Here is a 16,246-nt window from a genome sequence, read left to right on the forward strand (position 1 = left end):
TATTTGCAAAAGAGTTGATAGACGGGTTATAAGGAAAGCTAGTTTAATTCATCAGGATGTCAAAACTCCTAGGTTAGTTTGGAGAAAATTGAGGATGAAATTGGAGAAGGGTGGATTGGCATTTCCAGTTGTCCAGATGTGTTGCCACACCATACAGTTTAACAACTGGAGGCTGCTATTGGCGAATGAGGATGATATCTGGGGGGAGGTCTATGATTGGTGAATTACGGTGAGCTGGCTTCTTATATAAATTCAGAAATCCCAAATTTAAAAAAAATCCACCTGAAAGTGCTGGTGTCCTTCATGGCAGTGTGGTTTAAGATCAGAAAAATATTAGATATTGATTATTAGTAAGTGTTTGCTCCAATTTGAGATTCACCTGGGACCTCCAGTATCCTAAATGAGATGATAAGGTAAGCCTTCCGATTTTGAAAGCAGGAACACAGTATTGGGGATAGATGAAAGATGACTCCAAACTCATTCCATGGAAAACTAAAAGAGAACAGACAGGTGAAACATCTAGGTTTAAGTACTGCCAGTTAAGATCACGGTGAGAGAGTCAAAAGTGGCAGGAGAAGGGCTTATAGGAACATAAAGAAAGAGTATCCGATCCCACCCAGCTGCCTTAAGAAGTTTCTCTGTGTTACTGGGAGCTGGTGAAAGTTGACGATCTGAAAAACATGGTTCCAGAGTATTCTTGGGGTGGATACTTGCCAGCTTTGGAGAATAAAAACGTATGGCAATCAAGTATCCTCGAAACTTCTCCACACTACTGTTAAACCTGCTGTAGTAAAGAAAAATAATTTCTATACTCTGCATAGGATGTACTGGACACCATCAAAACTGACATGAGTCAGAAGTGAGCAGGATGCAACATGTTGGAAATGGGGAAAAAGGCAAATTATGTTCACATGTTTATAAGTTGCCCAAAGCTTCAGTACTACTGAGTGGAGGTCGGTGATATGTTTTCCATAATAATGAAACGTATAGTGGAGGTAAGGGAAAATGTGATTATATACAGTAGAGATACTAAATGGCAATACCTGACAAATTGAGACAGCTAGTTTATTGCCTAATACATGTTGCGAGAAGAGAAATCTGTATTAAATGGCTATCACCCGTATCTCCCTTGGTTCAGGAATGGTTGACTGTTCTAGATAAAAATCTGTATGATGGATAGTGAAAGTAATCCAAATGAAAGAGTCAATGTCCAGTCGGCTGAATATCTAAAATGGAGGCAATCGGGTCCAATGATTAAACCTGGTAAGCTGGGTAGCTATAGCAAGGGAACATCTTTGGTAAGCGGCATCCAACAGAAGTAGATACGGATGAATGGGCACACGGAAGAGTTTCTCGTCTGACAGTGAATGAGCAGTAAAAAAGACGAATCATTTCATATTTACTTTCCAAAAGAAAAGATGTGTCGTTATTTAGAAGTTATGACGAGGGGTGCAACTCAAATGTTTCCCTAATGCTCTATCTGTGACCACACAAAAATGTCATAGATGACATTACATTCATTAAATTACATCAAAAACGACATTACTGGAGACCTAACATATCAGATCATCATTGCCACCTGTAATTACATAAACAGTTCTGTTAACGAGTGCTCTTTTTGATATCTGATTGCTTACAATGAAAATACAGTCTTGCTTCTATAAGAATTCTTTGCAAAAATATCAGTATGTTGCCAGAGACAATGAAGTTTTAAAACATTAGTTATTGTCAAGAAGGATATATATCGTCAGAGAGTGCACTCGCATGGACTTTTATTATTTATATCCAGAGCTGTTATAAAACATGAACTCATCGAAAGTGGTGACATTGCATATCATATCATATCTGACATCAACAATGTTATCAGTGAAACTGTGAACCATTGTTGTTTTCTGCATGGGTGGGCTGACAGCGCACATACAGCCTTGTATCTGTATCTATTAAAAGAACATCTTTATGTTCAATTTTGTGCCCCAATCTTACATCTACAAATGAATGCATGAAAATATGTATTGCACGTGATCGTAGAAACTTTTCTAAATGCTATAAACGGATAAATAAAAATGTTCATTCACGTAATCTACACCATCATCGAAGATAGTGTAGGGCAGAATATCGACTGCAAGAATATTGCAAGAAGAAATAGCACTGAAAAAATATTGAGGTATACAATGTCGGCATACATTTTGAGTAGACAAAAGCAACTTACTGAAATGGGGTAACTTCTGGAAGTAAAGAACGTATTCAGTTTGAATTGTGGAGTGCCGGTTCTTTCTGGAGTTAGAAACAGTGTTTCAAGAATATATGTATGTGCATGGGTGTGTTGGAATGAGTCATACCCTAATACTAAAAAAAAATTAAAACACTGAAATACCCCAGTTATGCTTCAGTGAACTAAGTATAGCTTGCATCCCACTATGCACTGTTTATGACATCACATATTATATCACACATGACGTGTTAAGTGGCAGTATATTTTTAAATATGTGTTTATTGAGTTTGTGTGCATCACACTAAGGCGGAGTGAGAAGCTATGAAGGAAAGGGTACCATCAGCCAAGAGACGTTTCAAGACCGCCTCGACAATATGGAGGGGGTAAGGTATTTGAAGCTGCTACTGCAGGGAGGCAGTCAAATTCAAGGCCCAGGCACCCAAATAAGTCTCAGAGGCATGTATAAGGAGGGATTGTGACAGATGACACGGCAGGCGTTAGAACCATCATCTATTATGCTATTTATTTTCATAGTATGTAACTACAGGGATCACCCTCCCGGGAAGCCTCATGGAGCTAGACACAATCTATGTTAAGCCTAGATCAATCTGAAGGCTGTTTTCGGCACAGGTGTGTGCATGAAACTACTTTTCTTTACAATGTATGCAGTGTTTTTAAGTGTTTTAAGAAGTTGTATGCCAAATGATGAGAGTGACAGTGGGGTGATCTCACATGTGCGCATACCTTGCCATACACAGCATGAAGTAGCACTGTGAAGGGGGCAGGATCATGTGCCTTGTGTGAATGAAATATGGGATAAATTATTTCTTCTTCTCTAATTCTGGACACCAGAGAGAAAAACCTCCAGAATGGTTTCATTAGAGTGCTTCTTTTTTAATGTGTGATAGTGTCACACCAGTGATAGAATAGAAAGTTGGAAATACTAACCAGAGAAAATAAGTAATTAGATTGTTCTTGGTCCTGAAGAAAGCCTATTGACCATTGGATGCACATAGTGATGCTGTAACATGTTTATCCCAATTTGATGTTTTGGGCCAGTATATCTAGTTATTGCACTTTATAACCTTGCCAAAGGAAATTAAATACACAGACAAGAGGACTCAGCAGGCAATTTTACCCCAACACAACCCACCTTAGAAAATGCTTTGCTTACACAGTGTGTTGAGCCCACACACTCAAACTAAGTGCAGTGGGTGAGGATCTGATGATGAAACATGCCATGAGTGGTACCTGTGGGTGAGGATCCTACTAAAAAATCTAAGAGATGCCCGGATCTCACTAACCATCTTCTGTAGCAGGTAGAGTTTAGAGGATAAGGTTAACCTTCCAAGATCGTTTAGACTGTACTATATTTGGGAAGTTTAGGGTACCCTTTCATTCATAGCTTCTCACTCCCCCTTAGTGTGATATATATTGAGTAGCCCATAGCTGTGGGTGTAGGGATTCTAGGGATACTGTACCCCATATTTCAGAATCAGGCAGTAGCTGCAGAAATCCTGCAACAATTGGCTTTGGATCCCTTAGCTAACTCACCAGTATACCTGCAATTAAGCACACATTGAATACATATCTTTTAGCACAAGAATGGCTGAAAACATAGGCTTGACCTTCACTGATGAGGCTGATTTTGGCACAATCATCTTCCCTGTCGATATGAACGTAGCCCAGCCCAGATGCTATTACAAACACAAGACTGGGACACACTGACTTAGCTCAAAAGGAACAGCATTAGAACAACCTTGCACAGCATCATTATGACAGAATACTCAGAGTGAATACAGCCTTGAGCGGTATGTGGGTAAGCAATGCCCAAGGATGTTTCTCGGTATGTTAGCTTTAGAAAGGAATGGGCCCAAATAGCCTGGTATTGTACCAGGAAATGGGTGATCTTGATCATAAAAACAAGCAAAGAGATAGCAGAAACCATCCTCATAGAGATACAGGGCAGTTAGGGTCCTCTTAAGACCACAGAGACCGCCTTTAAAAAGCGACTCAGTGTGATCAATAAGGAGATGACTGAATACAAAGATTTCTTAACACAATCTAAGATTCAAAATCTCCAGAAACATGTGAAAAAATTTGCATTTAGTAATGCATAACTGTACTCAGTACTGGACTATAAGGCACCAGCAGACAAGGACTTCACAGACACCAGCTCTTTCAGTGACACGTCTACTGACTTGGAGGGGTGGTCAAGTGATAATGACCAGAGGGGCAAAACAAGGTCTCGAAATAGGAGAAGACCATGGGCTCAGCCATGGCAAGGATTAAAACATGTCTTGCCAGCTCCCTCTTTCTATCAATCACCTTTCCCACCAAAAGGGCAATCAACGATGCCATGGGTGACTCCATTTAATCAAATGAAACCATCCAGAGTCCCACAAATCTATAGTCCTCCTCTTTTAGGCAGGGACCAAAGCCATAGAGGGAAAAAGAAAAGAGGGTGCAGTGCGTCCTGGATGACACCAGGGTACATACATGGAGCATGACCTGAATAGTGTTGAGAATCCAGGGGTCTGCCGTGATTTCTGACCATTTTGTTAGGAAAAAACGGAGACGCCCACCTATGGGAATGGAAGGAAGTAAAAGACTTACTTGGTTGGATAGAAGATCTTGCATTCCTGAAGCCTCTGGAGTGGAAATCTCTGCTTCTTTGAGGATAGAACTGTGGCCTATACTCCTGGTAGGAGGCGTTATGGTATCCTCTGGAACCTTGGTTGAGGTAGGAACGGCCGGCAAAGCAGTTCCTTCCTCTGCCGGCCCTTGCAAAAACCCGTTGGGAAAACATATTTTTCAGCAATTGCTGAGCTTTGTCCAATGAAGTAAAGGTTGCCACATATTTGCTTAAATCTTTGATAAAAGAATCCCCAAATAGTGCACCATCAGTCTGGACGTTGGGTTGGACAGATGCCAGGTTGACGAACTTCGGATCAAGCTTTAGTAGTAAACAATTTGCCTCTCCTGGGTGAGCGTGGAATTCACGTTCCCCAGAAGGCAAAAAGTACGTTGGACCCATAGGATGAGTTCTTCAGGGTCAATAAAAGAGCCATCAATCCTGGCTGCCTCCGAGATGTCACAAATACGGGTTAGAGGGCCCAAAATGGCAAGCAATTTATCTTGGCAGAAGGCCCACGCCTTATACACTCTCTTGCGTGGATCCTTGCCCATTTAAGTATAAAATGTCAGGAGGGGCTGATCTATGGAAGGAGTAACAGAGAGATGGCGGGATAGGGAGGGACGGGGACATGCTGATTTTAATTTAGCTCTAGTTTTTTGTCCAATGGCCAATAGATTTTGGCGGAAACATATTGGGCAACATGATCTGCGGGAACCCACTCAGTAGAGTTGGGATGGAGGATATTCGAAGAGTCAAACATTGGGAAACCTTCAGGGTCTAGAAGGGAAATAGGGGTGGAAGGCTGGAGGGAGGTCAATCTGGATATCTTTGGGGGAGGAGGGGGGACAGAAATATTGTCCCCAACGTCCAAAACATTGGATTCAGAGTCCAAATCAGGTACTTCATCGTCCGTATCAGGGATGGACGAAATAAACAAAGGGGAAATAATATTTTTCGATTTAGATTTGTGTTTCAAACTTGATTTCCCAATGTCCAAATTTTTATGCTCCTTGGTGGGAGCCTTTTGAGGAACCGTGATCTCTGCCACATGTGAGGAAGCCTCACTTCTGTTTTGCGCCATTTTTTTTTATTTTGGGTTTTTTTTTAGGGAGAGAGGCGCTGGCTGCATTCCCCCGCAGCCTGGGCCGACATGGATCTAGAAATCATGTCCGAGAATGAAAATTCTACATTTTTTGTAATTTTTTGTATGGAGGAATTTACTACTTGCTGGACAGATGATTTAATGAAGGCAGAGAGAGCTCCTGCCTAATGTCATCAGCATCCTGCAAAGAGGGGGAATTATCTGGTTCCATAATAGAAAAAAGGAACTGGGAAATAAGGGGTTAATGGAGAAAGGGCTGAAGAGCAGCTGAAAGCCCCGCCTATGGGAGTCACCGGCAAAGCAGGAAGCCGAAAATCCCAGACGGAGCAGAGCGAGGGACACAGCAGGACGCGAGCACGAAAGGCTCCGATAGCTGGCTAAAGGAAAAAGAGGTATTTCTTTAAGAAATAGAGGTGCGCGCCAAGCAGGAGGAACGCGCGACACACCAAACGATTCCTCAGGTGCTTCGGACCAACCGCCGTGAGAGGAAACGTTAGGCAGTTGGAACCGAAGCGTGCGAGGCGTCGCACGCCGGCACAACACAGCAACTTGCGACTGCCCAAAAAAAAGGAACTGAACGCGCAAGAACAGCACGTAGAACACAAGCAACAAAATCAATATATTCACACCAAGAAAATACAGAACATCGGAATACCACAAATATACATATCCACAAGTGAAAAAGGGTACTTAATTTGACTGTGAGCACCAAGAAAAGAGGGCTGTTCGCAGTCAAGTGATGTCATAAGAACAATGGATGCAATATGATTGGTGAACACTGTTTGGACTACATTTTTATTCCCATTGGCTCTGGTTCTCTGGCCTTCTGAGAATTGGAGTATGTTTCTTGACTGCTGCTGTTTATTAAAGTGAGAAAAGAAATGCATAAGAGGAGCCTCCGGTCTTGTCATAAAATTCAGCTGCACATGACTTACTCTTTGTTCAGCCCTCGTATTCTCCATGTGGCTGCACTAGAATCAGGACCTCAGTGAAACCAGGCACTGCACGCTCAGATCGCAATGGCATTTACTGTGTCCCGGGGCAACGCCCATGCACAGAAACGTTTCATCAATGTCCTGCAGTGATTTATGAAGGAAACACTACTCCCCAGGTCAACAACGCTTCTGACAGATCACCTCGGGATTGTGTTGTCCTTATTAAACAGAGTAGGGGTACTGATTAGCATGCTTTATAAACAATAGGTGCTGCATCAGGCGTAGCTCACCTAAAATACGAACAAGTATTCTGGAACATTTATATCGAAACACAATGTTCTAAAATTGACGTTTCATAGGGGATGGGTACTTGTACATATTTAATTTTAGTAGAGCACGAAAATTGTCTCATGAGGTGAGTGAGATGTCACATGTGCCAACATACTAACTCATTATGTTACGGTGTCCCTGAATGTTGTCTGAAAGTTTCATTAATGTCCTGCAGTGATCAAGAAGGAAACGCTACCTCCAATGGTCAACAAAGCTTCAGATAGCTTGCCTCGGGATCAGTATGCTTTAACAGGTATTGGCAAAGCCAATAGGTTTCGGCGCTACAAAATCTATTGGTTTTGGCAATGTTTGTTTAGACATATGACACTTCATCGATACCTGCTGCGCAGCATGTCTTAAAGCTTTAAAAGAACACTATGACGTGGTCATCGCTAAACTTTAATGTGGTCAATGCTGGCCATGTTACAACACTTCTTTTTTAAACTTTAAAACATGCTGCACAGCTGCTAGCTCTGCTGTTTGACATGCCTTAAAAACATTGACAAAACCAACAGATTTCCTAGAGACGAAACCCATTGGCTTTGCCAATGCTTGATGTTTTTGTAACTGTAGAGCTGTAGTCACAGCAAAGATTCTCGTAAATGTCAAAAGCAGACCTCAAGCGGTTAAGGCTCCCTACCCAAAAAAAAAAGAAAAATAAATCTGCTCCGTGGAACAGAGGGAGATGTGTGCACACAGGGTTATCGCTGTGAAAGTCACAGGAATTAGCAGAGGGCTGTGGTTAAAGAGATACTGAGGTAATTAACTATTGATTGGGCGTTCTTACACAGTGTTTTCAATTCCAAACAATCCACAGATCATCTCTGAGTCTTTTTTAAACCTTGAAATTTCTCGGTGCGTTAATTTTAAAGATTAAACAGGAAGTGCCTTTGCTCTTTTCTAGGTGATCCTGTTCTCGCAAAATCAATGTCAAGTTAGAAGAGAAACTGCTAAAATAAGCCTTGATCGATCGGTTGAAGATGTTTTAATATATGATCAGAAATTCCACTAATTGCCATAACTAGAAAAAGGAATTACTCGATACCATGCTATGAAACTTCCCAAAAGTTTCACTTTTTTGTTTAGAAGGACAGTAGTTCTCCGCTCCCTGATGTGGGTCCCAATCTATGGTGCCAGGCCGTCCCTGTCAAAGGAGCGTGTGACCCAACAGGCAAAGAAGTGTGTGACTCAACATGTAGAGAATCCACATCTCTAAATAATAGTTAAAGTTAAAGTTAAACCCAACCAATTAAAGTTTTCCATACCTTGTGCTTCTGGCAGAGATTCTCAACAGTGGTAGTTTGGGGTGCGTGGTTCAGCAGCACTGACATCTGTATGTTAGCTGCAAATGTCCAGTGAGCTTTGTGTGCTCATGGCTTTATGTACAAAGTGTTCAAATGCACTGCATGCGTGCACGTAGCTAGGAGCAATGTACAGCATCACAATATGTGGTAGAAATATATACAGGCAAATCTTTTATTGTCACATGACCTGTATGTCGTTTTAGCTAGCACAGGTATGAGCAGATGTGAGTAAGAAAGCATGCAGCTGAAAGGAATCATGAATCCCTAGGGGATTCTAAAAGGCATGAGATGTGGAACCAGTGTTTAAGTGGTATTTTTATAGGCCGAACCTAGACAAAATGTAGTCAGGCACTATACAGGGTCAAAGAAAAGCTAAAAATCACGGAGACGTAGCTAGTTTGTGAACACTTAGGCCCAGATTCATGCTTTTTGCCGCAAAACTGCACTAACGCAGTTTTGCCGCAAAACCTTTAGCGCAGACTTGTGTCATTTAACAATGCCACTCAGGCGCCATGTTTATTGAATGGTGCAAGCCGGCACTAAACGTGGGCTGGCGTCTTCCAGAAAGGCCATAGTCGGGTGGGGGTGACGGTAGGAAAGGAGGGGGTTGTGCGTCAGAAAATGATGCTAGCCTGGTCAGTGGCAAAAAAATGCCTCTAACCAGACTAGTGCCATTTCCTGGTGCACAACCATATAGAACATGACTCCTGTTTTAGAAAATACAGGACTCATTCCCACCAACCAAATGGCCAGCACAGGGGACAAGTGTCCCCTAGGCATGGTCATTGCACCCTGTGACATGCAGGGGGCCCCAAGTTAGGGCCCCCGTTGGCACTTAATTTTTTTTTAAATACTTACAAATTCTTACCCTACTTAACTGGGATGGGGTCCCCCATCCTCTAATGTCCCTCTGGTGTGGGTGGGGGTGTTCCTGGGACTTGGGGAGGGCACCTGAGGACCCATTCCATGGTGTTTAACCATGGAAATGGGTCTACAGGTCTCCTGATACCTGGTCTGACCCAGATGTTAAATAATGGAGCAGAGCAGGCTTTGCACCATTATTTAGCCCCTCCTCTCACCATACGTCATTTTAGAAGTGGCGGTTTCTTCATTAGGGCGGCAGGGCTCCGCCCCAGCTTCAATTTCTGCATCATTCATAACAGTGTGACCCTCGCTCTGCGCGAGGGTCAGGCAAAACTACAGGCACTTTTGTAAGACAAATGTGCTGCAGCGCATGTGCTGGCCGTCGCAGGATTTATAGGGCTTACCTGATGTCAGCCCTGGCCTCTGGCAGCCCACAACACTGTAAGGCACTGCCTCTTATGACGCGCTGAAGCCTCGGTGAAAGAAAACAGCCTGGGCGCTTTAGCATCAGCCCTGGGTTTCGAAAGCTGGATGTCAGTCAGCAAGGCTGTGAAGCACTGCAGCCCTTCATCACAGGGTGGGTGGGAACAAGCCTCCATGGCCCCACCTCATTCTGGGAGTAGCTGGGAAAGGATTGCAGTGTACACGAGGCTGGCTGACCACGACGTGATCTGCATGCAGTGGCCACGGGGAAAAGGTAAGTATTTTACTTTTAAAAATTTTTTTATTCCCCCATCCCCTGCCTCACTCCATGCCCCCTTAACCCCTCCGTCCCTCCCTTTGAGATTTGCGGTCAGGTCACAACTTCTATGTCCAGAGCAGGCCTGGAGGCAAAGTCAGGAGTCAGGGCGAATGATCTATATGCAAAGATAGGTGTGCAGCATGCGCCCACACTTCTTTAAGCATTTAAAAACAACTTTTATAAAAGCCAAAAGCATTCATTTTGGATAATTCAAACTTTGGTCCACAGATACTACAACAGTCAGTTCACACACGTGCTGGCTCGTCCGATCTCATTCACTCACTACTAAGTGATGATTATGCTCGGAGTTTTTCTTTTCCATAACAAGAACAATAAAAGGAATGCCTGTGCAGCAACCACAAGTGCTTTTCAAATCGGAAATACTATTCTTATTTCACACATTAACGTGCAGGAATTTAGAAGTCACTGGCACCAAATAAGCAATGTTGTTTTCCACTTCCTTGGCGGGAGGGGATAACTGGGAGGGGAGTGTGGGCTAAGAGTAGAGGGGGATGGAAGCCATGGCGAACATCAACAGCTGTTTCCAAGACAGATGGCACGCACCTTGTAAAAAGAAAAGTCAGCAAAACCTAATGAAAAGTTACTGAAAGGTTACGAAGAAAATGCATCTGAAAAGGATAACGTAACTGGTGTAACAAGAATGAATATAAATTAAAATCACTACACAAACTGTTGTTGATCACTAAGATCACAGTGCTGAGAGCTGTGCATTGTATATTTAAGAAAGAAAGCAGAGTTTTTTGCACTGAACCAGGATTGGTGGAGGGTGGACAGAGAAGCCAAGGAGACTGCTACGAGCCACAGTTACTAGTAAAGTGAAGTTGTTTCTATTCATGCTTTCCCTTTAAATGGCATCAGGCCTCTTCCTATGTAATCCGGCTTTTAATTACACTGGCCAGCACAGGATTTGTTTAGCTTTGCATTCATGTAATGGTTGTGCTGCACAGACTTTCAGATATTCTGCTTTCTGAGCAGGACGATAAATTACGGGCATGTTGCATGATTCCCCGTTTTTTGGTGGCCAAACTGCAATCCATTTTTAGGATTTAATTTGCCTTTCCTTTCTCGCGCTCATGTGCTCTACTACTCTCCTTCGCTTCCTTCTTGGTCCAGCCCAGGGCCCTATTGAGGGGTTGGAATCCTGTAATCTCCCTGTGCCTAAAAAGAAAATGACTGGAATGTGACCTTGTGTGATGTAATCTTGCGTTCATGTGAAGCGCTCTAATGCCGTCGGTCCTATCTCTCGCAGCGCTATATAACACTGCAAAAATGTCATTAAAAAATTGCAAAATGGGGCATGTAAGATAATATTTCAGGAACAATCTGGCAAATAGAAAGAAACGTCTGTGAGGTAGGAATAGGGAGATGCATACATGTCAAAATAAGCTAACATGAAGATTTGTCTGACTATTATTAAAATGTTAAGTTGAGGAAAGAAATCATACCTTATAAATCAAAAGTACCTGTCAGTGTCACTGGGTTAAAATGAGCAGACTTTGCCGAAACTACATCTTAGAAAGTTGGAGTTCCAATCCAAGGAGTTAGCTAAGGGAGTTTTCTGGGTGAGCAAGGTAGAAGAGATTTGTAAAGTGTGTGTTTGTGTGTGTATGTTTGTGTGTGTGTGTTTGGTAATCTAGGCCTAACTGACTCACAGACTTGGTAATAGGCCTCGAGATGTTGCAGGTCCATTGGTTCGACCTTTACAAGCCCTTTAAGGGGTGCTCCAAAAGGTTTAGCCTGATAGCAACCTTCATTTTCTTTATGGGAAAACAACTGCATTATTTTCCTCGGGGTAAATGTTTTCAGTGACTGAGGCCTTATTCCCTGGGGGATTAGAGGGGCCTCGAACGGTTGTTAATAAAATTAAAAGTTAGTGATCTGAGGAGCTGGGAGAGAGGAAAAGGGGAAACAAAGGTAAAGGTTAGGGGTACGAACTAAAAAGCTGAAAAGCAAGGAATCTTGAAAAAATGCCACTCTCCATGCAGCATCCCTTCCCAGTGTCAGGATGGAGACAGCGGTCTGCTTGTTAGGGAAGCCTTGTTTAATACTCCTTTGTATTGACTTTAAACTATCACAAAATGAACAAAAATCAATGTGGTGGTCTAGTGGCTGACTTGTCGACTTTTGAGTCAGAAGAATCACACTTCTAAAGGTATATTAATAAATAAAGAAACCTGTGAGGTACTAGAATTGTTATCTCATACTCTGTTATGAAGTTCTATGGTTAAATTAAGTAAGCAGCTACCTATGTTGTTATCATATGAAATCTCTTTTGTGATGTTTATAACTACACTTTCACAATTGCTTTTTTAACCTCCTTGCTTTCTCAGATTTGCTTGAAAATGCACCATTTGCCCACTCTTTTTTCAAACTTTTCTCAGGGGAGAACATTCATGAAACCCTCTTATGTTAGGCTGGCTCGCTACGCTCACTTCTCACAGTGCACTCACCAGCAACTTTTATGCCCCACTACTTTCAAATGTCACCAGCCGCCACTGCATTTTAGCATGGGGATAAATATGGGGCTATGGGGATAGCACCATGTTTTAGATGGGAATGCCTACCTTGCATCTCACTGACGCAAGGTAGGTGCACTCATCCTAAAAATGGTTCAAACTCCTAGATTTTGAAATTTGACATGTCTAACATCAAAATATAAATATAGAGTTAGGGTTGCACCAAAATTGCATTATAAAATGATGTATTTTCAACACAGAGTATAGCATATTGATGATGCTCTAGCACCACCTTGCACCACATTAACGTCATAATTTTTTTACGTTAATGTGGCCCAACAAGGCCAAAATCCCTGCACCGTATTTACAGAGTGGCGCAATGCATGCATTGTGCTACTCTGTAACCCTTTGCGCTACATTATGCCTGCACCAGGCATAATGTATGCAAAGGGGGCATTCTCCCATTAAGGGAGCCGGCAAAATGGCAAAAGGAAATCTATGAGATTTCCTTGCGCCATGTTTTACAGCACTTTTAGTGCCTGCTCAGGAGCAGGCATTAAAAGGGGCTACCATTCTTTGGAATGGGGCCCTATATACTCTGCTGGAGTAGCACCAATATTTTGGCGCTACTCCCGCATAATACATCAATAACTTCATGAGAAGTTACGCTGTTGTCCCCTACTGCGCCATGGTACACCGTATTTTAAAAACGGCGCACACAAGGTGGCAGTAGGTAGGTGCTAAGGGGCGCAGGAAAAATGGCTCTGCACTCAGTGCAGCTCTACCTTCCATAAATCTGCCCCTTAATGCGTTGTGATGTAGTGTGATTTTCAAAGCTGTGTCTTCAACTCTTTCCTAAATTGGAGCAGCGTTTGAGAGTCTGTGATGGACACAGGGAGGATGTTCCACATCTGGTATTATAGATGGAAAAAGCTTGCTGAAAAGACAGTGGTGCATGCATGTTGGATTGACAAGATGACAATCAGATCAGAGAATTCACCAAATGAAGTCCTTGGTATGTATGTGAGGCCTGGAGATTAAGTGGCAGTTGGCTGCCTGAGTTTCAGAGAGTGGAAAATGTGACATTGAAAACATCCAGTGGAGGACCAGTTCAAAATGAGGAATAACTCACCGAACATTTTGCATTAATGCAGATGTCCATAGTTACTCTCCCATTGTTTCCATTATTTAGGGTTCACCTTGATGCCAGAAATCCACATTACCAGAATATTTTAAAATATTAATGCAGAAGGCCTTAAGCAGTGAGGGTTTGCTGGCTATGGACGTTTGAAAGGCCAGGCACTGCAGCCAACCCCTGCTGAGCATGGCTGTGCAATCAGTTCAGTGCATGCTTGGCCAGTGGGCATTGACTGTGATGGAGTAGATATGCTAATTCAAGAAATTTGTAATGTAATGTGTGTTTATTAATGAGAAAAAATAATATTAGAAAATAATTTGTGTAATAGAAAATGTGCCCATGGGGAGTGGTCAACGTGTTTTAACAGATGCTAAATAATGAGAAAATCTATGAAGAATGTACTAATAAATCATAATTGGATGTATAACTTATGTTTTGGGTTAATTCGCACTCTTAACTTAGCGGGACTAAAGGCCTGGTTCCACTGGGCCTTGTCTGCTTACAACGTGAAGACTCGACAAAGCTTGAGAGGACTGGTAACTGGAGTGAAGGACCTTGAACTGTGCAGAGTTCAGATGGCTCTGCTAGAATATTCTGCAATGTACCAGCGGACAGGAGATGATGAAGTCAAATTGATACAATTATGTATAGTGTAGGCTAAATGTACTTTCCCAGGACTTGAACAATAGAGGCACTGACTAAAGACTATAGATATAACAATTTGTTACCTGAAATGCCGGATGATGTTCTCATCACCAAAAGTACCAATCAAATTTATGGAACCTGAAGCCTAAGCAGAAATAGAGATTCAATAAATAACAACTATAAGTTAGAGTCATAACTTCCGACAAGACTGACCACTTAGTAATTAGTGGGACGGACTGGGAGACCCTAATAAAAAGTCATGACAAGGGGAGCGAAATCAGAACAGCGAGGAGAAAGTTGAAGTCAGGAAACACTGTCCGAAGTGCTGATAACTGGGCTTACACTCTGCAAGCCTGATACGTAGCTGACCACTGATGACCTGGGGACGAATACTGACTCGTTGCTGATCCATCCTGAATAGGTAGCTATGAAAATGTGACTGACAATTTTGTGCCTTTTCTTCTAGGTGCCAACTGCGCTGTTTCTGAATAGATTTTCTCTCTCTTTAGATAGATTTTTTACCAAATTAATGTTTTATCTAAATTGTTTTTCGCATGAAGACCCACATGCTGATGCTATCTTGGTTAGGTAGGCTGACAGGGGAGACTTTGACGATGACAAATGACTGACAAATTGAATTGCTGAATTATTCCATTAATGTTTATACTCACTGTCTCATGATCTGCATTGCTGCTTATGATTTTCTTTAGAGAATATTGGTGTCTTTGATGTATTAATAAAGATTGATTGTTGGAAAATGGGTTATTGGGAAGGGCAGGTAGGTACCTACACCTAGCAACAAGCCACTAACCTCCACTTAGGTCCAGTTAGGTCTCAGTAAATTAACCCCAGCTCAACCCTTGGTAGCTTGGCAACGAGCGTCAAGGTTTAACTTAGGAGACAGTGTGTAAAGCATTCAAATATCACAAAACAGTATTTAAATAAAACACAGGAAACAGTTTAAAAATCCAAAACCAATTTATAAAAATAGTTTATATTTTTATCTTTAAAATGACACAAAAACGAATACAATCGGATAAAGGGAACCGGAGATATGAATTTTTAAAGAATTATTATTTTTCTAGCGCTTAGAAACAAAAAGCGCCAATCGGGTCATCTGGTTGCACCTCGACCGGGGCAAAGTCAAAGTTTCAGGCCGACCGCGATGGAGCCCTGCTCGGCTACAGGTCGCGGGAGGCCTCGGTTAAAAAGTTACCTTCTGACTTAGTCTTTATTTTGAAGATTTTCTTCAGCGGGACGAACCTGCCAGTCGAATCCGACCTCCTGGAGCCCTTGTCCGGATACGCGATGCTGGATTCCTCGGTGGAGATTTTTACCTTCGGACTTAGTCGTTTTTTCGAGGTGAAAATCCTTCGACCGGGGTAAACCTGGATCTTGATCCGACGTCCGTGGAGCCCTTCTCGGATACGATGGCTGGAAGGTCCCGGTCAACTTTTTACCTTCGGACTTAGTCTCTTTTTCGGAGATTTTTCTTTACCGGGACGAACCACCAAATCAGGCCGGGTCGCGGTTGAGGCAAGCCGGCTAGAATTGCCGCGGCGGGTCGGTCCCTCTATGGAGCTTTTTTACAAAAATTCTCAAATCTTCTCCAAACTTCTGGGGCTTCACCCAGATGTTCTTTTAAGGTTCTTTTGGGGTCCACAGCTCACCCCAAGGGTCCAGAAGTTCTGAGATGGTCCTTGGGGGGTGTGGACTCCAACTCCCAGAATGCACCTGGTGCAAACTCCTTTTTGGCCACTGGACAGTGGTCAGCTGGTCACTTTCTTCAGGAGTTGGTGCAGGGGACTCTGGTTAGCAATTTTTCACCTGTAGCAAACAGGGAGTCCCTCCTTGAACCA

Source organism: Pleurodeles waltl, chromosome 8 (assembly GCF_031143425.1).
Source record: "Pleurodeles waltl isolate 20211129_DDA chromosome 8, aPleWal1.hap1.20221129, whole genome shotgun sequence".
Taxonomy (NCBI): Eukaryota; Metazoa; Chordata; class Amphibia; order Caudata; family Salamandridae; genus Pleurodeles; species Pleurodeles waltl.